This window comes from Megascapheus bottae, unplaced genomic scaffold, assembly GCF_031878675.1.
Source record: "Megascapheus bottae isolate mThoBot1 unplaced genomic scaffold, mThoBot2.hap1 HAP1_SCAFFOLD_132, whole genome shotgun sequence".
Classification (NCBI taxonomy): domain Eukaryota; kingdom Metazoa; phylum Chordata; class Mammalia; order Rodentia; family Geomyidae; genus Megascapheus; species Megascapheus bottae.
The window spans coordinates 190529-215929 of NW_028327855.1; the positions used below are offsets into that span (position 1 = coordinate 190529).

A 25401-nucleotide genomic window follows, 5' to 3' on the forward strand; every position below is an offset into this window, starting at 1 on the left:
TGTCTAGACATAGGTGTTTGGATTACTGGTCAGTGGGTCCACATCCTAAAAAGACATGTTGGTTGTACATGATCATATATATGAGCCCTTGTATTCATGTGCTTTTTGTTTCACATACATGCTTCTCACATTTTCCTGTCCCATTGCTGCTAAGAGAGGAAGTACAAGCATCTTGTCAGAATGTGATCCCTACATCTCCCCATGACTCATTGCTCATCCCATTATTCTGCAGACTTCTTCCTTTGTTCTTTTAAAGAAGTATGCTGCTCAGTCCTCTGAGGCTGCAAGTCTAACAACACAAACTGCAGAAAAGGCACTAGTGTTAAGTGAGGAATCCAATTAAGTTCTAAAATGTTAGTTGACAGAAATTTGTAGTCATCTTCTTTTGAACCACAATCCTCAGATCTCAGCCTCCTGAGTAGCTAGCATGAATTACAGGCATGAGCCACTGTGCCCAGCTAGAAATTTTCTTCTTAATGCAAATCAAAATAACATTGAGATTTCACCTCACCCCAGTTAGAATGGCCATTATCAAAAAATCAAATAACAACAGACGCTGGTGGGAATATGGCCAGAAGGAAGTGCTACTATACTGTTGGTGAGAGTGTAACTCCTTCAACCACTCTGGAAAGCAGTATGGCGATTCCTCAAAAGACTAAACCTAGAGTTCCCCTATGACCCAGCAATTCCCCTCCCTGTCATTTACCCAATAGTTAGTCCAGAAACAAGGCCATACAAAAGCTACTAGCACAACGATGTTCATCGCAGCATTATTTAACATAGCTAAGATATGGAACCAACCCAGATGCCCCTCAGTATATGAATGGATCAAGAAGATGTGGTATTTATACACAATGGAATTCTATACTGCCATCAGAAAGAATGACATCACCCTGTTTGTAAGGAAATGGAAAGACTTGGGGAAAAAAGCATATTAAGTGAAGCCAGACCCAAAGGAACATAGGCTCCCTTTGTAATAATTAGTACACATCTACGCATCTCCTGGCAGAGATCAAAAGCTCAAAAGCTAAGTGCATCTGACCATATAGGATGAAACTAAACAAAATGAACTCTAGGATATGGAAACAGAGGTTTATCTTTGTGATTGTTGTTATGAAGTTATTTCTTTTCTCTTTTTTTCCCTTGTGGTTAATTTTATGTGGTTACTGTATCTGACTTTGTTACCTGGTGTATTGTATATATGTTTGTATACCTGGTGTATTTGAAAAAGAGAAGGGAAGGAAGAAAACAAGATGATTGGGAGGGGGTGGGGGAAGGGGGAGGGGAACAAAAACATGAGAAGGGGTATCAATGTTGAAGAAGTAATATTCCCACTATCTGATGGATGTAACTGTAACCTTTGTATACATTATCCTGAAGATAAAATGCAATAAAAATAAAAAAGAAAATTTTCTACTTAACAGATTGACTATTACATTAAATGATCAATCAAATGGTAGATAATAAAGGTAAGCTTAGAAGGTAGATCCAAGGAATAATTACAATAGCATATTGAATTTGCCTTTTTCTTTATAGGTCAAAAGTTACCTTGTAAATTGACCATTTTTTATCATCAAATTCTATGAATGCCACAGAATGGGGTTCCATAATGAGTTTCAATAGGGCTTACAGGAGGAAGGAAATGATAATGAAGCTCACTCAGAGACAATGTACTAAATCCAGGAAAACAAAGTTTGTGTATAGAAATGGCTATGGGCAAATGAAGAACAACATTTTTTTGCTAGAAATGTAATAAATTATTCCCTTAGGTGTCACGCTTAATGTTGAGAAAGCTATTTGGAAAGAGTCTGATCACTGGACCAAAATACAATCTTAATTCTACATGCTCACAAGGCCATTCCTTTCTGATCTTGTCAGGGAAAATAAGACAGTATAAAACTCCTTACCAGCAGGAAAGGGAAAAACCATCTAAGGAAATATTGTCCATTCTGAGAGTTATAGATACAGTGAAAATTTGATAAAGAATTAAGCTAACCTCAAAGAATGTTAGTGTGGGCATCTAGGAGGAAAAGGAATCCTTAATGAAGGTTACAAATGGTAGACTAAGTCTTTAATGAGGAAAAGACTTGCCAAAGTAATAGAAGAAATACTTTGGGAAAATACCTATTGTTGAGGTGAAAGAAATTGGAACAAGGTGTTTATAGGTTATTCATGTGAAGTACACAATAACGTGCACCTTAAATTTGCTCATTTTGGTGTTTTTATTTTATTTTATTTTTTTTGCCAGTCCAGGGTGTGGATTCAGGGCCTGAGCACTGTTATGTGGTAACTAGGAATTGAACCTGGGTCTTCATGCATGCTAGGCAAGCACTCTACCACCAGACCAAACTCCCGGCCCCTCATTTTGATATTTTTTTTAATGGCAGTCCTGGTGCTTGAACTCAGAGCTTGGGCACTGTCTTGAACTTTCTCAAGGCTAATATTCTACCACTTGCGCCACAGCACCACTTCTGGCTTTTTCTATGTACATGGTACCAAGGAATTGAACCCAGGGCTTCTTGCATGCTAGGCAAGCACTCTACCATGAGGCTATACTCCCAGCCCTCATTTTGGTATTTTGTGCCTCTCTCTCTCTGTCTCTCTGTCTCTCTCTCTCTTTGTCTCTCTGTCTCTGTCTCTGTCTTTTGCCAGTCCTGGGGCTAGAACTCACAGCTTGGGCATTGTTCTTGGGCTTTCTCAAGGCTAGCACTATATCACCTGAGCCACATTACCATTTCCAGCTTTTTTTCGGTGTATGGGATACTGAGGAATTGAACCTAGGGCTTCATACATGCTATGTGAGCACTAGACCATTAGAATACTACTGCTCCCAATTCCAGCCCTACTGTTTCTTTTTATTCTGCTAGCTTACTTGTGTCAAATTAATAACCAAAATGTTTCTGTGTGTGCATCTTACATGATACTCAGTATATATTTAAATGATGAAGATCTAGGTCATTGAAGTAATACCTGAAGGAAAAATAAAAGTATTCCAATAAGAATTACATTGAACACTTGAGGAAATATACTTTTGTTATTTCTTATTTAAGGATCAGTGTTTCTTTTGCTGTAAATACCATGATTTATCTGACTTTACAGGATGTGACTCAGTATATTGCATCAGAAGAGCAAGACAGTTGTGAGGAAACATATCCATCCTTTGGTATGTTGATTATTTATATTCTATCTTCTCGTATAAGTGGGTTTTGTATTTTCAATAATATAGCCAAAGGAATTTACTTCCAAGACTACCCTGAACAATTAATAGGTCAAATCAGCAACTGCTATAATTATTTTTGCAAGTATGAGTACTTACTAAAACACTTAAGAAATATCAGCATCATATTAAGTATGATCTTTAGAGTTATGCTCAAAATGTGTGATTGATTTGTGCTTCTGATAATAAATATGCCTCATGTGATAAAACTTTAAATCCAAATCAAAGACTGACTAATTAGTCAGAATTAAGAATCCTATTTTGTCATTAACCCTTAGCTTCTTATCAAAGGGAAATAATTCTTAATGGCTCCCAATTCATAATTTCATATTAAAATCATTAATGCCAAAGACTGGAACAGAAATATATCATGTGGTATGCATACCTTCAATGTGTGGATTGAGGGAGAGAAGAGTCTGACATGTGTCTGAAGGAGATGATTGGGAAGGGTGCTGAATATTACAAAAAAACCCAGAATATTTCATTTTAATGAATTGGATCAGAAAATACAACCACATTTTTATAGACTGATATAAATGTAGCTTAGCATAGATTCACACTGGACTTTCTGCTGTGAGTATACACAGATGAAAGACCCTGTATAGACTATAACCAAGTGGAAGAAAACCATTAATCCATATATCCAATAGAAACTTAGAAATCATGGCTTCATGCCATGTTAAAATTGTGTTGTGTATTCAAAACTGAATCAGTTTCCCTTTCTGAATAGTTACCTATGGAGACACCATCAGGAAACAAACCATGCATGTTTGCATTGTATTGACATGACAGAGAAGGAATCTGTCAGCAAAGAATTTTTAGCTCTAGAACCCCTTCAAGTGAAGATGTTGAGAAGGATTTACATTTCCTTTGTTCCTGAGATGGAAGCCAGAAGGAAGAAAATTCCCTACTCAGACAACAGGTTCCCTAATATGACATTGATCCTCCATGGAAAGAAAGCTGCCAGACGAGTGAATCTCTAGGAGGATCATCATCCAGGGAGACGAGCAGAGCACGCCTACATTCATCATTTTATCCTGACAGTCAGGGGCTGAGCAGGTGTCAGCTAGAAAGATACCATTATCCTGGCATCTACATTGTTATAATGAACAGAAAGGAATGACAGCGGGAGGACAAGGAGATTTCTCACATTTAAGAAGCAGCTCTTCTTGGGCTAGGAGTTTGGACTAGTGGTAGAGTGCTTGCCGAGCATGCATGAAGACCAGGATTTGATTCCTTGGTGCCACATACACCCAAGTGGTGTTTTGCCTCAAGTGGTAGAGAACTAACCGTGAGGAAAAAGCCTAAAGACAGTGCTCAGGCCCTGAGTTCATGCCCCAGGACTAGCAAAAAAAAAGAAGTAACTCTTCTTACCATATACAGCTTATACTTTTGTTAATCAAGAGGCTGGAAATTGGTAGGTCCAGGTTCAAAGCCAACCCATCACAAAAGTCTGGGAGACTCCCTATCCACAATAAGAGGTAAAAAAAAAGGAGGCAGACAGTGTACCTCATGAGGTAAAGGCCAAGTGTGGTATAGAAAGGCGAGAAAGAGTAAGAGAGGCCCCCAGTTTAAAGGCTGAAACCAGCTAAATCTGAAATCCAAAGAAAGAAAGATAAAGGGATTAAGCAAGCAACTGTCCTTTTGCCTTTTTTTAAAGCTTATTATACTTTTTTTATTCACAGAGGAAAGCTGTAAATGGTATTTTCTTCTGTTTTTGGCTTTTGGGCTTGGATTCTGGGCTTGGGTGCTGTCCCTTAGCATTTCAGTTTAAGGCTACTGCCCTACCCCTTGGCCACAGTGCCATTTCCCATTTCCTAGTGGTTAATTGGAGAGAAGAGTCTCACAGTCTTCAGGGTCTTTAGTGCCTGATCTGGCTTTGAATAGAGATTCTGAGATCTCAGACTATTGAATAGCTAAGATTACAGGCATGAGACACTGTGCTTGGCTGTAGTTTCCTTCCTTCCTTTCTTTCTTTCTTTTTCTTTCTTTCTTTCTTTCTTTCTCTTTCTTTCTTTCTTTCTTTCTTTCTTTCTTTCTTTCTTTCTTTCTTTCTTTCTTTCTCTTTTCTTCCTTTTTGTTTTTTGCCAGGCTTACGACTTGAACTCAGGGCCTGAATACTGTCCTTATGTTCTCAAGGACAGTGTTCTAGCCCTTGAGTCACAGCACCACTTCCACCTTTTTCTATGTATGTGATACCGAGGAATCAAACAAGGTACGTGATATGGGATAGGCAAGCACTCTTACCAATAGGTCAAACTCCTGGCTCAAACATAGTATTTAAAGCTAATGTACAATCTAAAATATATCAACAACTCAAAACATTGAATCACTCCAAAACTAATCTCCAAAGTAACAACCATCCCATTAAAAAATGGGCCAAAGTCTTAAAGAGAGTCTTCTCTGAACAAGAAACAAAAATGGCCTATAGACACATGAAGAAATGCTCAACATCTCTGGTCATAAAAGAAATGCAAATCAAAACAATTCTAAGATTCCACCTCACTCCAGTTAGAATGGCCAGGATCAGGAAAACGAATAATAACAGATGCTAGAGGGGATGTGGCCAGGAGGGATCACTACTACACTGTTGGTGGGAGTGCAAACTCGTTCAACCACTATGGAAAGCAGTGTGGCAGTGCCTCAAAAGGCTAAACATAGAACTCCCCTATGACCCAGCAATTCCACTACTTGGCATTTACCCAACCATCCAGAAACAAGGGCATACTAAATCCACTAGCACAACAATGTTCATTGCAGCACTATTTACCATAACAAAGATATGGAACCAACCTAGATGTCCCTCAGTTGATGAGTGGATCAACAAGTTGTGGTATTTGTACACAATGGAATTCTATGCTGCTGTCAGAAAGAATGACATCGCCCCATTTGATAGGAAATGGAAAGACTTAGAAAAAATCATATTAAGTGAAGTAAGCCAGACTCAAAGGAACTTAGGCTCAATGGTTTCCCTCATTCATCATAATCAGTAGAAACCTTGGGCTCTACTAGCAGAGATCTGCAATAGAGCAAAATCTTGATACGTAAGGCGATATAGTATGAAGCTAATTGAAAGGACCTCCAGGATATTGAAACAAAAGCCATATAACGAATGATTGTTGTCCTTAATGTACTATGTTGTCTCTCATCTCCTTTGCTGTCCCTTGGGTACCTCATATTGTTACAGTATCTCACTTTGTTATCTGATATATTGAATTTATTTGTATTTGGTTATTTGAAATTTGATAGGGAAGGGGGGAAAACCAAGACGGGTGTGGGGTGTGGGGGGGAGGGTAATGGGGACCAAGACATGTGAAAGGGTATCAATGTATGTGAATTAATGCACCTTCTATCTGGCAAATATCATGTAACCCTTTTATTAATTACAATAAAAAATTTAAAAAAGAAAAAAAATAAAGCTAATGTACAGAAGAAAATTTCCATTGAACTCTCTCACATGATTTACTGCTTTCTTGCCAGAGAAAGCTTTTCCTTAATAAATAGATTAATACCCTCTTGGGTCCTTTTGTATCTAGGAAAATACTTGTTTTTCTTCTTGTTGGTGTTGCTTGTTGGTGATGATCCTATGGCTTTAACTCAGAGCTGGGCACCTACATGTTTTTGCTCCTGGTTAGCACTTTCCCATTTGAGCCACAGCTCCACTTCTAGTTTTTTGGAGGTTTGTTGGAGATAAGTCCCATAGACTTTGATTCCTAAGCTGATTTCAAGCAGGGATTCTGAGACCTCGGCCTCCTGAGTAGTTAAGATTACAGTTGTGAGCCACTAGAGCCCAGCTGATGATACTTTCTCTTTTGCTTAATTCAGTATTAGGATCCCTCTGATCATATCAATATCATCTTTTGAGACATGAGCAATTTTTCTTCTAGAAAGTGTTTTCATATTTTATTTCTAGCCCAGTGAAGATATTAGTACTTAAAATATGTATTTGATACTCAACTATAGTAGTTTAAGTTAAATAAAGAATAAACACAAATATAAAAGCTCTGATTTTCTCTGTATGATGACTTCAGTGTGCAAGATGGAGTTTTAATATCTGTGAAAACTACTTTTATTTCCTCTGGCATCTGTTAAACCACATCTTGTAATTTTTGGGGGGTGGGTCATGGGTCTTGAACTCGGCCTGGGCACTGTCCCTGAGCTCTTCAGCTCAAGTTTACCACCCTACCCTAGGTGTTGTCCTTGAGTTCTTCAGCTTCCCTACTCTTGAGCCAAGCCCCACTTCCTGCTTTCTAGAGATTAATTTAAGATAAAGTGTCTCAAGTCCTTTTGTGCTGGGGCTGGCTTTGAACCTTGATCCTCACATTTCAGCCTCCTGAGTAGCTAGGAGCTGATGTAAACACCTGAGAGTCTTTTATTGCAAGCTTGAGCCTGGGCTCCTAATCATCAGCCACACAGCAGGTTAGAATTGAGAGCCCCGACCCTTCAGTTAGCAGGGTTTTTTTTTAGTCATTTGACCATAAGGCACAAGCTGGCCATATGCAAGAGGCCAATAAAATTGTAACATTTCCACCTGGTTTCTTGCCTTTGTTCTGTCAGGAATTTACAGCCCACAGCTTACTCAGGAAATTAGGGGGAAATCTAGAGAGGGGTCTCTTCAGTCTACTAGATTCCTTCTTTTTTTTGCCAGTCTTGGGCTTTGAGCTCAGGGCCTGAGCACTGTCCTTGGACTTTCTCAAGGCTAGAGCTCTATCACTTGAGCCTCAGCACCACTTCTGGCTTTTTTGTATATATGTATGTGGTAACGAGGAATTGAACCCGGGTCTTCGTGCATGCTAGGCAAGCACTCTACCACTAGGCCAAACTCCCAGCCCTAGATTCCTTCTTAGAGAGGATACTTTCTGGCACTAATTTGATCACTGTGTGTGTGTGTGTGTAGTAAGGCTTGAAATCCAATCCTCAAAAACTTGCTTGGTTGTTTACTTATGGCTGGCTCTGTACCACTTGATCCTCTACTTTCTAGTTTTTTGATGACTAACTGAAGGTAAAGTTCTTCTATATTTACCTACCCCTGGTAGCTAAGAACCAAGATCCTCTGAGCCTCTTGAGTAAATAGGATTATAAGAGATGAACTACTGGCATGCATATCTATTGGCATGGGGTTTCTTTCTTTTATTCACTTGTAAAAAATGTCAGAGGAAAACAAATGACTTATAATTAGGACTACTCAGATAAAACACTGATGTTTAACACATGGGTTAACATTCGCTATGCTCATCAACCTTCCATATGATTTCAAACTTTTATCTCTGTAATGTGTAATTAGATTTCTTGAGCCCTATTTTTGGCAATAATTAGATCACTTACAAGAAAGTTGGTTCTTCCTCTCTTGGTTTTATAAATTGTTGGATATTTCAGGTCAGGATTTATGGAGTGTTAATTTTGCCCTGCTGTAGCAAGGCATCTCTGATGTCCTCTGTTCTGTAAAGACATCACTTCCTGGCAGTGTGTGAACAATAGGTAGTTTCCTGTCATCTCTTCATGTGTTTTATTCCTCAATGTCAGGCTCCTTTCTGAACACACGTGATCCACTGCTCCGTTACATATGCAAGGGGGTCCTGTGTAGCTCTCCTGGATTTCCCTCATACCATTCTGAACTCTCCAGTGCGCTGTCACGTGACACTCATCCTCCTCGCTTCCATCAGCGTGTTTTACTCACCATTGCATCTTGGGAACTTGGAGTATGCACCACCTAGCTCCCTTCTTTCTTTGCCTTGGTCTGTGCATTCACTGACTCCATTCTCTCAAATAGGTTGTCTTCAAAGTGCTTTAATGTGGTTTGCTTGAATATTTTTGGATTGGCTTCATACAGAAACAGAGCTCAGTGCACCTTACTCCACCTTAGGTAGAAACAGACTGTCATGAAGCATCAGTAAATATTGTAGACTGGATAAATGCCAGTTCATAGTCTCTCTTCTTGCTTCCTTTTTAGTGTTTAGCTATCAATGTAGCTATTTTCTTTCTGGAAAGTACTGCTGTGCCTAAAGAAGGTCAATTCCTAGGAGAAAATGCATTTTATTCCAGCATCTAGTGAATTTATAGTGGCCATTTTTCTGCCTTTCCATTGCCCTAGTCTCTAAGCTAACCCAGAACAAGGATGTAACTCATCTACCTACAGATCTTCATGTAGTTGTTTCATGAAGTAGAACCTCTTTACGCACTTGGACAGAGAGTGGATGAGAAAATATGTGTTCCTTTATAATAAAAAAATAACCCAACCTGACATAGCTTTTTCCCTTGTTTTCTTTCAGGTTAGTTATTTCAGCCAAAATGCACTTCATTCATATGTAAAATACATATGAGAATATGATTGGGAAATATGTTGAGATGCCAAGACAAGGAGCAAAAAAAAAAGCAAAGAATATGTTATCACAGTTACAGTGTGAAGAACAGGAAGGAGAATTTTGTCATTTTGAGGTAAATGCCTATCTATATGTAGTGTTTGACAGTTTGGGACAAGTTAGTTTACCACTGATACATGTAATGATTAAAGGCATATTTCTTAAATCACAATTTTAATGACTTCCTAAAAGGAGAATATACTGAGATCTCATTGTAAAGCAAAACATTTTGAATATGCTATTTGTTGATACTGCCAGAAAAAATATTCTGTATATAAATAATTTTATATGTTCCTATTTAATTACTTTCAACAAATATTTTTATGTATAGGATTATAAAATTAAAACATGAGTTTGATCAATATCTCAAAAATACTCATAGAAAGAATCTTCATTCACAGCTCCTCAGCACTCAGCCATGTTATGACATATGTCCAATATTACTAACACTATGGATGCAAAGGCATTTTTCATTTATTCTTTTGTTCTGGTTCTCAGAAATGCAAGTTCCTTAGGAGTTCTTTATTGACTAATGAAATGCTGGTATTTGTCCTTGGCAAACCTCACAGGACTGTGGACAGCATGAAGGAGGCCATTGAAGGAATTTCCTTGGTGATTGCGCACTCTCAGTCTCTTGCCCATACTCCTGTCACAAGGCCTAGCAGCGAGGGCTAGTCTCCAGAAAAACTTCCACGTGTTGCAGAATTGAAGGGACGTTTCTCTCCTGGAGAAAACCATGTGACTTCTTCCTCAAATGCATACACTTCAGTTGAGAGCCTGGACCAGTACCTGAGCAGGGTCAGTTGCGTCAATGTTTTCCACTGGCTTGCGGTATTTGAATGATTATTCTTCAGTTTTTGACATCCTGACTTGTTTGACTGCCTTGTATGTATTCAGTTAAGATTGCTACTATTCAGTATTCATAAAAGAATTGGAGATCTTGGCATTTTTTAAAACCTCTAGGTCTCATTCTGAATTGCTACAGGTTTTTTTTTTTTTTTTGGTCATGGGACTGGGTGTTGTCCCTGAGCCCTTTCAGCTCAAAGCTAAAGCTCTTGCCCTACCCTGGAGCCCCAGCGCCACTTCCGATTTTGTAGTCGTTAATTTGAGATAAGAGTCTCATTGACTTTAGAGCCTGAGCTGGATTTGAACCGTGATCCTCAGATCTCAACTTCCTGAGTAGCTAAGATTACAGGCACGAGCCATGGTGCCTGGCCAGCTGTTTTTTTTGTTTGTTATTGTTATGTCTTTTTTGTTCACAGTGGGGCTTCCAGTAACCTCCATACTTGTGTTCTCCATTCGTGGGATAATTTCAACAGTTGCTCTGACTTTATTAATGTTTATCAGATAGTATACTGAAGAGCATTTTATACATGTCCCATACCTTCTCTTGTCATGTCCTCACTCCCCACTGCTGCCCTTACCACAAAAGGTCCTCTTGTACATTCCTATTATTCATCTTTAAAGTCTAGATTTACAAAATGGACAGAAAATGTGACATTTGGCTCTCAGTGTGATGTATTTGGCTTACCATGCTGAGTTCTCCTATCCATTGTCCTCATAATGATTTCACTCCATTTTTAGAGCAGACTCATTCCTCATTTTGTCCACATATAGCAGTTTTGTATATACTCATTGATGAGTAGGCAATAGTTTTGATTCCTGTGTTTCAACATTTTTGTTGTTGTTGTTGTGAGACCTGAACTCTGGGCCTGGACTCTTTCCCTGAGCTCTTCAGCTCAAGGCTAGGGCTCTAACACTTTGAGCTTCAATGCCACTTCCGTTTTTCTGGTGGTTAATTGGAGAGTACTGTGCCATGTATTTCCTGCCTATGCTACTTTGAAGTGTGATCCTCAGATCTCGTCTCCTGACTAGTGAAGATTGCAGGCCAGAGCCACTGGTGTCCAGCTTCAACTCTTTTGAATAGTGCTAAAATAGGCACAAAGGTACGATGAGAAAAGTTATGTTTTGTGTAACTTGACTCCATAAGGATATGGAAATTAGCATATTTTAAGTTTCTGTGGAAGCGGCATCTGAACTGGTTTGGAAATGAACACTGCTGTCTAGACACATCACTGGCCATACTCACCACCTGCGTGATTTCACCTCACAAAACCTGATTGTCCTGCACCATCTCAAGCTTACCCTCCATGCTGGAGCTCATATGCTTACAATTGAATGTCAGCAAACAATTTTATGGACCTGTAAACTTTAAAAATGAACTCTGTTTCATGAATAAAATTGTGTCAATAAAATTTTGTTCAAACACAAAATCTTTTTCTATGTGGTTTTCTTATTGTAATATATAGTGGGTTTACAGTTATATTTGCCAGACAGTAGGCGCATTACTTCTCACACACTGATACTCCTCATGTTTTTGTCCTCATTCCCCTTCCACACCCGATCATCTTGTTTTATCCCCTTCCATTTCTTATTTCAAATAAACAAATAAACGTATGTACATTATGCCTGGCAACAAAGTCAGATATTGTAACGATATGAGGTTAACCAAAGGGCAACAAAAGAGAAGAGAAATAACATAGTACATTAAGAACAATAATCACACAAGATAAAGCTCTTGTTTCCATATTCTGGAGATCCTTTCATTTAGCCTCATCCTATATGGCCTTATGTATCTAGGTTTTGTGCGATTGTAATCCTCTACCAGGAGAATCCTAGGTGCAAACACAAAATCTCTAAATTGTAATTTTCTTGACAACACTTTCACATTAATTTTTAAATAACATTTATTGCTGTAAGTCTTTTGGGTGTGATGGTAGATTTCATTTAAGTTCTAAGCAAATAATTGGATTTTACTATGCTACAGGTCAAACTTCCTGTGCCACACTTGTGAGCTCTATACCTTTGTCTTTAAATTCTCACTGTCTTGCCATCACTAGAATGCCTGCTGGATAAGTGAATATTAATAACTTCTATGTTAGGTATTGTGGGAAACCAATATGAGTCTGGGGTCTAACAGAGTTATACTCGAAAGGCCTATATTGAGGACAAAGGGTGAAGAGTACAATCTGCCTGCCTTCATGCAAGGGTGGAGTAACCTTTTTGCCTAAATTCTCACAGGTCATGACAGTGTGCTTTGAAAGTATTCCCAGACTTGTTTGGTTACCCTCTCCCTCCAGGAGATAGATTTGCTGAGAATAACTAGATAGTTGAGACTGGATGATTCTTTATATAAACAATAAGTCTTCTGAGAATTCTTGTTATTATTCAAGTATGGAACTGTAGCTTGATTGCCAACACAAGCAAGTGCTTTCTTGTACTAAGGTATAAAATAGACAAGCTGTTTAATAAAGTTGTCAGATGCAGCAATTGTTCTGCCCCTCCCAAACCCCTCTGTCTCTGTCTTATTTTCCTTTCAACCTCTCAGCCCTACTCTTCAAGGACCCTTGGCCGGGTGCCTCCGGCAAGGTATGGCGAGTGTAAGTTATCAATGTGTTTCTCCTATTTGGATTGTGTGCTTACTGTTCTTCTCTCATCTATAGACGTCATGTAACCATTTCATCCCACCTTATGATACAAACCCAGTAAGTTTCCGTGTATGCACACCTGGAAATGCGCAGACTGTGACACATGCCAGCCACTGCTGGGTGTGTGAGAGTACACTGATGATGGTTTTGCTGTTTATCCAGTGTTTGAATATTTCTACACCAAGATTAAAAATTACAGAAGCAAAATATTTATTGGAACACATAGAGAAATATGTTACCTGTCCCAGTTGTTAAAGTAGCCATTTCCACCAGTGAGCCTTGGCTCAGAACTCTGATGGGATTCTCTAGATGTTTGAACATACAGAGAAGTCACCCAGGCCTGTGTTAAAAATGAGATTCAACCATGTCTTCCTACTCAGCTCATTTCCACACTGGTGCCCAAAGCATGTTTTGATATATAATTCATGAGATCCAGCTAGGGAACACGATGTTTAGAAATCAACAGGGAAATTTGAACTTTCTTCAAGTTAATGAAGAACATAATACTGAGCAGCACACTCACTTCAATATGGAAGTTACAAGTTGTTTTCCAAGAGGTACAAGACATGGGAGCATGGGCAGAATGCCTGAGAGACAGGAGTGGAGTGGGGGTTGGTTAATGCTATCGAGATGAGGTTGGTCAGATGCAATAGCCCTTAATGTTTTAAAGCAGCTTCCACAAAATAATGAAGTAGAAGTAAGGCAACTTATTTGAACTAATCAGATAATTTTGAAACAAAAAGTAGGAGTAATTCTGAATCTTTTGTTAGCAGCAATCAGTGACATGTGGCTAAGGTCACATAGAAATGCCAAGGATACAATCAGATCACTACCTTAATTTGCAACAGTCAAAAAGCATAATATAGCTAAAAAAACTAGAAGAAAGGTTGATGAACAGTTCTTTCCTTATGACTATACACTAATGTTTCCCGTGGTTTTGTGGCTTATTTTCTAGTTCACTTGCTATGTGGGATACAAAGCTCATTTACATCTGCATCTCTGCTTCCATGATGCTTCTGTTCCTCCCTGCTGGCACCACTGTTGGCTCTCTGTCCAGCCTATCTGATTGATAAAGGATCTGCAGAACTCCCATCCAATATGGTGGTGGACCTTTCAATATAACAGAGTTGTGGGGTACAGAAAACTGATTCAGGCTCCATTACCTACTCTGTATGTGAAGTTTGTTTCCATTCCCTCCAATAAGTTTGAGCTGCATACATGTACTGTGGCCATCTGCATTTGACCTTGTAGCTCCTCCTACTTGAATTCCAAAGAGAACAGGAGCAATTGTCTTTCCACATAGTCTACTGTTGCTTATTTTCAAGATTGAATATAAGGCTTTACTGTTATTGATAGCCATTTCCAACTCACCAGCATAATGCTGGACGGGAAAAGCACAGTTCAAGACTTCAAGCATTAGCAAGGAATACAGAGTCATGGGGCATAATGCCATAAAAGCAATGTGCATGCATGCACACAACACACACCCATTATAATTTCTTTGAGAATGTGATTTCACTAGAATACCCAGTCACAAAACTATAATCAACGATTTTTCTTGACATAGTTTTTGTTCACATAATTGCCCTCATTATCCATGCTAAAGAATGAAATTATAGTCAAATACCATGTAAATTCATTTGACTTACTGTTTTCACACACTTTTACTTCAGTTTATCTAAGCACCATTTTAAATGGTGCGTATGAAGAAGGATATTTCCTGTTTTTTCATAGACATGAGACTCTACAAAAGCAAAGTTTTATGCTACATTGATGAAAATTTCTTTCCTTGTTAACCAACCCAATGTTAAACGTCCTCTTTTGTTTTGGCCAGTCCTGGGCTTGAGCACTGTCCTTGGACTTTCTCAAGGCTAGAGCTCTACCACTTGAGCCTCAGCACCACTTCCAGCTTTTTTCTATGTATGTGGTACCAAGGAATCAAACCCGGGTCTTCGTGCATGCTAGGCAAGCACTTTAACCACTAGGCCAAACTCCCGGCCCTTAAATGTCCTCTTGTTTAAGCCATTTTAAAGCTAACATACTTTGTAGGAACTTATGTCCTTACTCCACATCTAAAATTCTGCTTCCATGTTCCCTCTTCTCACTCCTTGCTGTGCTAATGCTTCCTGTCTGACCTGCCTATCTGATAGGGAAAAGGAACTGAAGGATAGAAGCAGGACCCTCATCAAATGGGGCAGTCAGAGTAGGAGAATTCTTTGGTATTAAGTGTTGATCCTGGGTTTGTTTGCTCCTTTGTTTCTTAGGGCCTTCTCACTTCAGTGGCTTGTGACTTCCATATATCCATTGTGGCAATCTTACTAAGCATTGTGTTTGTTAGTAGTTGATTTCACAACAGACCATAAGCAATTATCTTTTGTCCTTTTCAATTGTTTTCCATTTATTTTTGTTGTATGAGAACTCAGTCAGTGAAAAACAGAGAAGCCAGATTTTGAGAGGCAGAACTGGGAGTCTTTATTGGAGAGCCAGTGACTGCAGGGAGACTTCTGTTCAAAGACCTGCAGCCTAGCATAGAGCTTGCACAAAGCTTTTAAAGACAAAAAACACATGATTTGGGTGAGGAGCAGTCATTCTCTGGAGCCAATCTTCCCTAAAGCCAAACAGCATGGCATCTCCATATTCTCTGAAGACAAGCTCTCCTAAAAATGGCTTGTTTCACTTTGAAGGTTTTGTAGCTGGATGAAAAGCCCTTATCACCCAGCTTGGTGGCAGGATGGCTGTGAGAACAAGGTGATGGTGTAGAGACCCAGTCTCCTTATTTCATTTTGACATCTGAAAAATTTTCATGCAGATATTTATGGGATGTTATGCATCCTGTATATTCTTATCATATTCCAAAATGATTAAACACAAATGACAAGTTAACTCAACAATGATCATGTCTAGTTGAGGAAGTGATAGTGGCTGCAAACAAGCTGTTTTCACCATTAACAAATTCAACACATACATGAAAAAAGAATCTGGAAGTAATTATGGAAGAAATCGTACATCTTTCCATAGTGGATGGTCCATAGTAGTGTACCCATGGCCTTGAACATGTTTGGTATGTGCACTGTCACTTGAGATCCATCTGTAGCTCCTCCTCCCCACCACTGGTTTTGTTGGGTACTGAGATGTCAATTCAGGGGCCTGTAATAGATAAAGCTCTCAAGATAGAGTCACTATTTCACACGTGCTTGATTCTTCAATGATACCTTTGTGCTTTCTCCATACTTTTGATCTTGAGCATCCTGCTGTCTGACATGTAAAATAGTTTCTACTCTTATGCCTGAGGCCAGGGGAAACAATTTTGAAGGAGATTCAGGGTAGACATATGTCAGCATACAAATCCAATTCTTCAACAAAATGGTGCCTGGAAGTATGGTGCCTGATTTAGTGCTTCAGCCATGAGGTAGAAGGTAGGATATCTGCAATGCCCTAGGGAAGAATTTATAGTGGAAGAATACAGACACATGTGCACACACAGAAATACCTCAGGACTCTAGCCTTTCCCATGTTGGCCATGCATGCACCACATCATCTCCTGTTTATCTCGCTGGTGTGTAACTCCTATGAGCCCTCTGTTCATCTGTCTCTGTTTTTGATGTGGTGCCACACCCAAGGGAAACTGTAGACCTTCTGTCTAGTCTCTTCCCCTTCTGAAGATGTAGGAATCGGAATTTGACAGTCAGCTGGAGAGAGCTGGGGCACACTGGGATGCCTTCCATCCACTTCCTTGTTCCCTCTTTGACCTCAAGAACCATATGTCCTTTTAGACTGTTTCTGTGTCCTTACTGGATTCCATGTACATCCTCACCACACTCATTTCCCTTAGCCACACCCTGTATGGCCATAGGTTCATTACTTTTGAGCTAATGTGATTCTCTGCTAGGAAAATCCTAGACATATACTAATGATTACAAATGAAGGAAACCTTGGAGCATAGGTTTCTTTGGGTCTGGCTTACTTCACGTAATATGATTTTTTCCAAGTCTTTCCATTTCCTTAAAAAATGGGGTGATGTCATTCTTTCTGATGGCAGCATAGAATTCCATTGTGTATATATACCACAATGTCTTGATCCAATCTTCAACTGAGGGACATCTAGATTGGTTCCATATCTTAGGTATGGTAAGTAATGCTGCAATGAATATGGTGGTGGTATTAGGTTTAATATGTCCTTTTTTATGGACATTTGGGAAAATGCCCAGGAGTGGGATTGCTAGGTGATAATGGAACTGTACATTAAGTCTTTTGAGGAATTGCCACACTGTTTTCCAGAGTGGTTGAACAAGTTTACACTCCCACTCACAATGCAGTAGACATCACTTCTGGCCATATCCATACTGGCAACTGTTGCTATTCGATTTCTTGATACTGGCCATTCTAACAGGAGTGAGGTGGAATCTCAAAGTTGTTTGAATTTACATTTCCTTTTTTTTCTACTCCTAGGCTTGAGCTCAGGACAAAGAACTGTCCTTTGGACTCTCTCAAGTCTAGCGCTCTACTACTTGAGCCTCAGCACCACTTCTGAATTTTTTTTTCTATGCATGTGGTACCAAGGAATCAAATCAAGATCTTCATGCATGCTAGGCAGGCACTCTACCACTAGGCCAATCTCCTGAGCCCTACATTAAGGACAACAGTCACTCAGTACATGGCTTTGGCTTCCTTATTCTGGAGGTCCTTACATTTAGTGTCATACTATTTGACCTAATGTCTCTGGATTTTATTCCATTGTAAATCTCTGCTAGGAGAGCCCAAGGTTTTTACTGATTATGACAAATGATTATGACAATGTCTACTGCCATACCACCCTGAATGTGCTCAATCTCCTCTACTGGCCATTCTTATTTCCTCCTCAGAGAAGTTTCTCTTTAAGTCTTTAGCCCACCTTTAAATAGGATCGTTGTGGTTTTTTTTTTTGAGGATTTGTTTTTAAGAGAGTCAACATTTTGAGCCATTAGTTTATTTTTGATATGAGGTCCTTGTCTATTGTATGGCTAGTGAAGTTTTCCCACTCTCTGGGCTTTCTATTTAACTTGCTAGCTATATGCTTTGCATACAGAACCTGCCCAATTATTGCAATCCCATTTGTCCAAACTTTATTATGTTGTGTTTCTGTGCCTTTATTAACCTGTGCTAAGGAGCCCTAGTGTGTCTCTTATTTATTCCTGTAAAGTTTCCAGGGTGTCGGCCTTTACCTCAAGGTCTTTGATCCATTGGGAATTAATTCTGGTGCAGGGTGATATATAAGGATCCAATTTTAGCTTTGTACAGGTGCTTAATCAATTCTGCCAGCACCATTTGTTCACCAGGCTATCTTTCTGCCATTCATATTTTTGCTCCCTTATCACAGATTAGGTGGCCATGGGTATGTGCGTTAATTTGTGGGTCTTCAGTCCTATTCCATTGGTCCTCTGGCTGGTTCTGGTACCAATACCCTGTTGTTTTGATTAGTATAGCTCTGTAATGGAGTCTGAAGTTTGGTATTGATATTCCTCTAGCACCAAACATTCAGTCTTTCAGCTCTGTGTACCTTCATGCTGCAGGAAAAGAAATAAAATGTAATCTAATAGAATGTAAGAGAAGGGCTACCTCCTTTCCTTGAAAATCTGTTCAGGGCACTTTCCCCAATTCTCCTTGCAGGTCCTGGAGACTGCTACCCACCTAGGAAAAGAGAAAGGTCATGTGGTGGGTATCCTTGTGGCCAACATTCTTCTTCCCATCTTTCTCCTTCTCCACCAACCAAGGTGTTCAAAAGTCATTGTAAAGAAAACAGGAAGGAGAGTAGTAATGTAAAGAAACGGAGGGAAGTTAATAAAGGATGCCTTGGGAAAGGAAGCAAGGAAGAAAGGATTTGGGAAGTAAGAATTATCTTAAATGGTTGTTTCCAGGTGAAGAAAGGAGGAAATTAAGACTATTGCTGGATTGAGTAAGGAGCAGCTGGTATGAGTATGTCTTGGTTTGAGAAGGTAGAGCTTATTAGTAAAGTTAGTGAAGATGGTATGCAAGAAGAAGAAAAAGGGAGTTCCCACACACCCCTCCACAGAACTACTACTGCCACAAGTTTCCCCCAAAGGAAGCTGGGGAGAACTGGTCAGGTAAGAGGGGATGTTACATCCCATACCGAGTCAGTTAGTGCTTCCCCTTTCAAATTTAACCAGAGCCCAGATATCAAAAGTACAGACTTCATAAGCATGCCTATCTAATACTCATTCCTATCTGTCTTTTAATTGGGAAGGAACACATATCTACCACCTATTAGTTCTATTTATACTGAGTCTACCATCCATATTCTTTACTCCAGAAAATGACCAAGGCCTCCCACCGGGCCCTTACCATTCTAATCCAGTCACAGATTCTGACTGGTTATTCTTAACATGTCCACCATGCTGTCCTCTAGCCAGTGGCCACATTCAGTCAGGAGTAGTTAGGGACATACCTACCAATGCAGAACCACCTACAACATAGGAGACAGGTACCAGCCACATCATTCAATACTTTCTTTTCTAGCCTGAACAGATGGCTCTCCTTTCTTCTGCCATTTATGGGTGCTCTATGTTTGGTCTTTTGTTTTTATCTGTATAGCTCCTGCCTTTTAAGTCCTTTAGATTTCATCCAGAGACAAGTAGGTGCATTCACCACAGAGGAACTGTTACTACTGTCTTTTCCTGGATGGGATAACATTTCTGCCTTCTACCCCTGAGGTGGATGCCCCTTCTTAGTAGGAAGTAGCCAGAGGGAGTCTGTGCTCCTTTATAATGTTCAAAAGGCTGGGATGATAGGTTGGCCTGGGAAAATGGCACCTTCCCTGATTCTTCTCTCCTTGACAAACTGCACCAAGACTCCTTCCCCTTAGTTCTCTCTCCTAGCAAAAGGGCACCTGGCCCTCCCTAGAAGTTCTGTTACTCAAGTTAAGTTTGAGGGACTAGATTGCCCTCTTAAGTTGGTGATGGTATTGAGAGTGTCTCCAAACCTCCAGAGAGCCACAACTGAGTTAATGATCAGACAGCCCACTGGCCTGATCAGGGTTTATGTTTTCTCAAATACATATATCCTAGTACTTTACCTTCCTTTTGTAGAAATCATAAGTAGTTCATGTCAGCTTCTGGAAGATTTATTTGGGGTCATTTTATCTCATTTTCTCAATGAGATCATGCCAAATGGCTGTATGTCCTTTCTCTGTCTCTACCTCATGACTCTTTAGTAGATGTAATGGTTTGGGTAGCTCTGCCCAGTCTGTTGGACTCTCATAGAAGGAAATTTTGCCTAAAAATCATCACAATTGGGTAGCTGAGTTGAAATGGGAAACGAAATAGCCAGCAAGTACGTAGTAAATAGTCGACACTGAGGAGGTGGTGTGGGGAAGGGTAAAAAGAAAGAAATGCATCATTTAGTCATGGCTAAAATGTTATTATTGCTTAAGAAAATACTCTGGGGTTGGTAGTATGGCCTAGTGGTAGAGTATTTGCCTAAAATACAGATAGGCCATATTCAGTCCCTCTGTACCACATACACGTAAAAAAGCCAGAAGTGGTACTGTAGCTCAATGGCAGAGCAGTAGACATGAGCAAAAAAGTGTCCAAGGACGGTGCCTAGATCTTGAGTTCAAGCTACAGGACTTTCAAAAAGAACAAAAATAATAAAGTACTCGGTCATGGGTCTCAGTAAATCCCTCAGTAGCCACAGTAGGCCATAATTGCTAAAACATTTCAGGCTCTCCTGAAATTATCTTACCAGATGGTGATGTGCCCATGAACTATTTTTTTTTTGCCAGTCCTGGCCTTGAGCTCAGGGCCCAAGCCCTTGTTCTTAGACTTTCTCAAGGCTAGAGCTCTACCACTTGAGCCTTAGCACCACTTCCAGCTTTTTACTATGTATGTGGTACCGAGGAATTGAATCCAGGTCTTCGTGCATGCTAGGCAAGCACTGTACCAGTAGGCCAAATTCCTGGTTCAGCCCATGAACTATTGTGCACGCTCCTTCCAGCCTGCTCAAGGACTCAGAAAAGTCTGTGTGTGTGTGTGTGTGTGTGTGTGTGTGTGTGTGTGTGTGTGTGTGTTTGTGTGTGCATGTACTTGTGTTGGAGGGGTTGAACTCACAGCCTAGGCACGCCCCCTGAGTATTTTTTTGGTCTAGTACTCTGCAACTTTAGCTACAGCTCAAGGATTGTTTCTTTGGGGGGGTGGGCAGGGGAGATAATTAATTGGAAATAACAGTCTTGTAATCCTCTTTCCAGGATGGGCTTCATACAATAATCCTAAATTTCAGCTTCCTGAGTAACTAGAGTTACAGGTGTGAGTCACTAGCAACCACTGAACTATGGGTTTACAGATGTAATCGTGAGGCAGGGGTGAGGCAGGTGGGAGGACTGTTGTGTGACTTCCTATTAGAATCCTTGTCTACCATGCCAAAGGGTGGAGGGTTAAAAATTAGGAATACAAGTGGTTTAGAGGCATAAGCTGGGACTCACAGGAGCAGCCTGTAGCCAACTAGTAACCAAAGGAAGGAACCTGAAGAACTGTATGTGAGCCCTAACCATCAAGAACAGAAGAACAAGAACAACAGGGTTGGGGAGGCCATATACTGCTGGGGAGCCTGGGTGGGCATCAAAGCTACGTAGTGTGGAAGATGAACAGACTGTGATCATAGCTAGTTACCTGATTGATGGACTGATTCTTCATCAATGTACAGGGCCATCCAGGTCACAGAGGAGGGGATGCCTTGGGGCAACAACAGGAAGATCCTGGGAGTTCCCAAGCAAGACAGTGAGAGAAGAATACTCTGCTTTGGGGAAATGAACCTAGCCTTGAACCAGTATCTTCTAAGCCTGATTTGGGGAAGGAGAAGCATGATTGATCTCATCTTAGTAAAGTGGACAACCTGACTCATACACTGTCGGGCACTTTCCAGAGCTACCATAAACCCTCTGCATGCAGTTGTTTCCAGGAAGTATCTGCCTGGAGACTCCATCTCCCCATATCCTCACCCTGCAGACAGAGGAGTCAGGTATGTGAGAGTGAGCTGCCCAGCATGGGCCAGCATGACTAGTCTGACCCCTCTTCACACCTCCTGCTCACACTTTCTTTCCTCAGCAGGGCCTGGATACACTGAGCAAGGCTACAAACATGGTTAATCAAAAGACAGCCCACAGATTACACAATGAGCTCAAGAATCTAAACCCCCTTCAAACCAACTCAAGAAATGGGCAAATGTGATACACATATTAACACTGGCCAATAAACACATGAGTAAATGCTAAACATCTCCAGTCATAAAGGAAATGAAAATCAATCCAACACTAACATTGCATTTCACTCCAGTAAGATTGGCCAAATTCAAGAATATGAGTGGCAACAAATACTAAGGAATGGAAGGGAAATGGAACTTAGTACACTGTTAGTTGTTATTATTAAATTATTAATTCATATTGTGATTAAATGTTACTAATATTGGTTGTAAATAATTTATTGTTAGCGGGGCCCGGGAGTTTGGCCTAGCGGTTAAAGTGCTTGACTAGCATGCACAAAGACCCGGGTTCGATTCCTTGGTATCCCACATGCACAACCAAGCCGGAAGTGGCAGAGACGAGACACAACCAAACCGGAAAAGTGGCAGAGACAAGACTGCGACGGCGACAGAAAGCGAAAGAAGCGAGCTGAGCTAAAGTGAACAGAGCCCAACCGAGTGGTGGCCGGAGCGAGCGGGGCCAGAGCGAGCAGGACCGGAGCGAGCGGGGCCAGAGTGAGAAGGGGCCAGAACGAGCAGAGCCAGGAGCAAGCTAGAGCTGACCGGGCCAGAGCGAGCAGGGCCAGAGCAAGCCAGGGCCGGAGCGAGCGGGGCCAGGAGCGTGCGGGAGCGACCCGGGCCGGAGCGAGCGGGGCCAGAGCAAGCCAGGAGCAGGACCGGGCTGGAGCGAGCTGGGCCAAGAGCAAGCTGGAGCGAGCCGGGCAGAAGCAAGCTGGGCCAGAACGAGCGGTCCGGAGCGAGCGGGGCCGAAGCGAGCGGGGCCAGAGCGAGCGGGGCCGGAGCGAGCGGGGCCAGAGCGAGCGGGGCCTGAGCTAGAAAGGGAGCCTAGCCGGGCCGGAGCGAGCAGGGCCGGAGCGAGCAGGGCCGGAACGAGCGGGGCCGGAGCAAGCGGGGCCTGAGCTAGAAAGGGGGCCTAGCCGGGCCGGAGCGAGCGGGGCCAGAAAGAGAAAGGGGCCAAAAAAAATAATAATAATTTATTGTTAGCATTAAGGCATCTTTAAATTTACAACATGTATTAAGCACCATAACAGAGGTAAAGAAAATTTTGGTAGTTCCTAAATGTTCAATTCCAATGTGTGTAAAGAAGACTGTGACAAAGAAAAGTAAGAACCACTCATTGTTTCCCTTTCCTTCCTCCTTCCCTCCCTCTCTTCCTTCCTTCCTTTCTTCTTTCCTTCCCTGATTTCTGCATTTTATCCACTAGTTTAATTTAGCTTTAATATTCTGTTCTTCCACATAGTAAATAAAAAAAGGGGAAATAAAGTAGAAGTTGGAAAGGGAATGAAGTATCCAAGGCAGTTTTGCTCTTGTCTTTGTATATGCAACAGATGATGATTAAATGTTGCAAGAAGAGAGTAGAGTCTGGCACCAGAATTTTACACCTGTAATCCTAAATATTCAGAAGGCTGAGATATGAGGATCATGCTTTGAAGCGAGCTGGAGGAATGATATTAGAAATACTTCTCTGGAAATAAGCACTGAAATTTACAAGATGAGGTGTGATTCTAGAGGTAGATCACCAGATAAGAGAAAAAGAAAGAGAAAGAAAAAGTACAAGTTCTGGTGTATAGGAGGGGGTAAGAGAGGTAGGGGGAGGAGCAGGACAGAAGGAGGGAGGGGAGGAGCAGAAGCAGGGGGTGGAAAGAAGAGATGAAGAAATTGAAAACAGAAAAAAGGGAGAGAAATAATAGATAACAGAACAACTTTACCTAGAATTGAATTACTCTGAGCATCTGAGTCCACCCAGCAACACACCCTAGAGTGAATTTACAAATACTATTCCCATGGGAATCAGAGCCATCGGTAGGGCTACACCCTGTTGAATACAAAACCTTGCCTACTTGTGGTGCTAGTAAAACCCAGATGTGTTCAGGAAAGGATGAATATTTCAGGAGACTCAAATCCAAATGGAGAGGGAAACACTGATAGGCAGAGGGGAGGATGGGGGAAGTGGGTCACAAGACCATCTGAGGGAGACATGTCTGGGGGGAGGAGGTGCTGCTCCACCTTGAAACCGGCCACTCCCACCATTGGCTGCGTGTCCTGGGGAGGGCTGGTGGCAAGCTCTTCAGCACCCAGGGAGGAACCAGGATCATCTAGGGCTGCAAATTCCCTATGCAGTGACAGAAAAATCACCTGTGGCCAAAACTCACCACAGGAAGCTGCCAGTCATTCCTGGGGTCCCAGGTGTCACCAGTGAGGAACCCCTGAGGTAGCCAGTCAAAGCCATCTGACCAGAAGTCCAGAAGATGCACCAATAAGGGACCAGGCATGGGACGAAGCGATGCTCCTGAGCCGCTTAGGCTCTTGTCAGGAGGAGAGTTACACCAGCCAGGACTTAGGAAAGAAAGTTACCCTCCTGGGCCTTCAGTTGTCCTGTGGACCACCAGGCCTTGCTGCTCACACACTGGGGGCTGGGGGTCTATGAGAAAGGCAGGACCCATAAGTGGGCATGGGCTTCTGCTGGGGCCTAGGGGGGAGCTACCGGGAGATAGGACCTGGATTGGACATGGACTTGCTCTGGGGGGATGGGGGCTATAGGAAGACAGGACCTGTACAGGACATGGACATGCTCTGGGGGCCGGTCTACCTGAAGACAGGACCTGTACTGGACGTGGGCTTGCTCTGGGGCGGGTCTACCTGAAGACAGGACCTGCACTGAACGTGGACTTGCTCTGGGGCGGGTCTACCTGAAGACAGGACCTGGACTGGACGTGGACTTGCTCTGGGGGGGGGGTCTACCTGAAGACAGGACATGGACTGGACGTGGACTTGCTCTGGGGGGGGGCTACCTGAAGACAGGACCTGGACTGGACGTGGACTTGCTCTGAAGCTGGTATAACTGAAGATAGGACCTGTACTGGATGTGGACTTGCTCTGAGGCAGGTCTACCTGAAGACAGGACCTGTACTGGACGTGGACTTGCTCTGGGGTGGGTCTACAGGAAGACAGGACCTGTACTGGACGTGGACTTGTTCTGGAGGCGGGTCTTCCTGAAGACAGGACCTGGACTCGACGTGGACTTGCTCTGGGACGGGTCTACCTGAAGACAAGACCTGTACTGGACCTGGACTTGCTCTGGGGCGGG

At 41.6% G+C, this 25401-nt stretch overlaps 1 long non-coding RNA gene across 1 annotated transcript in view; it reads left to right on the forward strand.

The window, feature by feature from the left end:
* Positions 1-9524: 9524 nt before the first annotated feature.
* The window catches only part of LOC150039021 (uncharacterized), a 162236-nt gene continuing 146359 nt past the window's right edge, over positions 9525-25401 (forward strand). The window contains exons 1-2 of the long non-coding RNA XR_016534560.1: positions 9525-9652; positions 10146-10374. This is a non-coding gene — a long non-coding RNA (uncharacterized LOC150039021). The remainder of the gene's footprint in view (positions 9653-10145; positions 10375-25401) is intronic.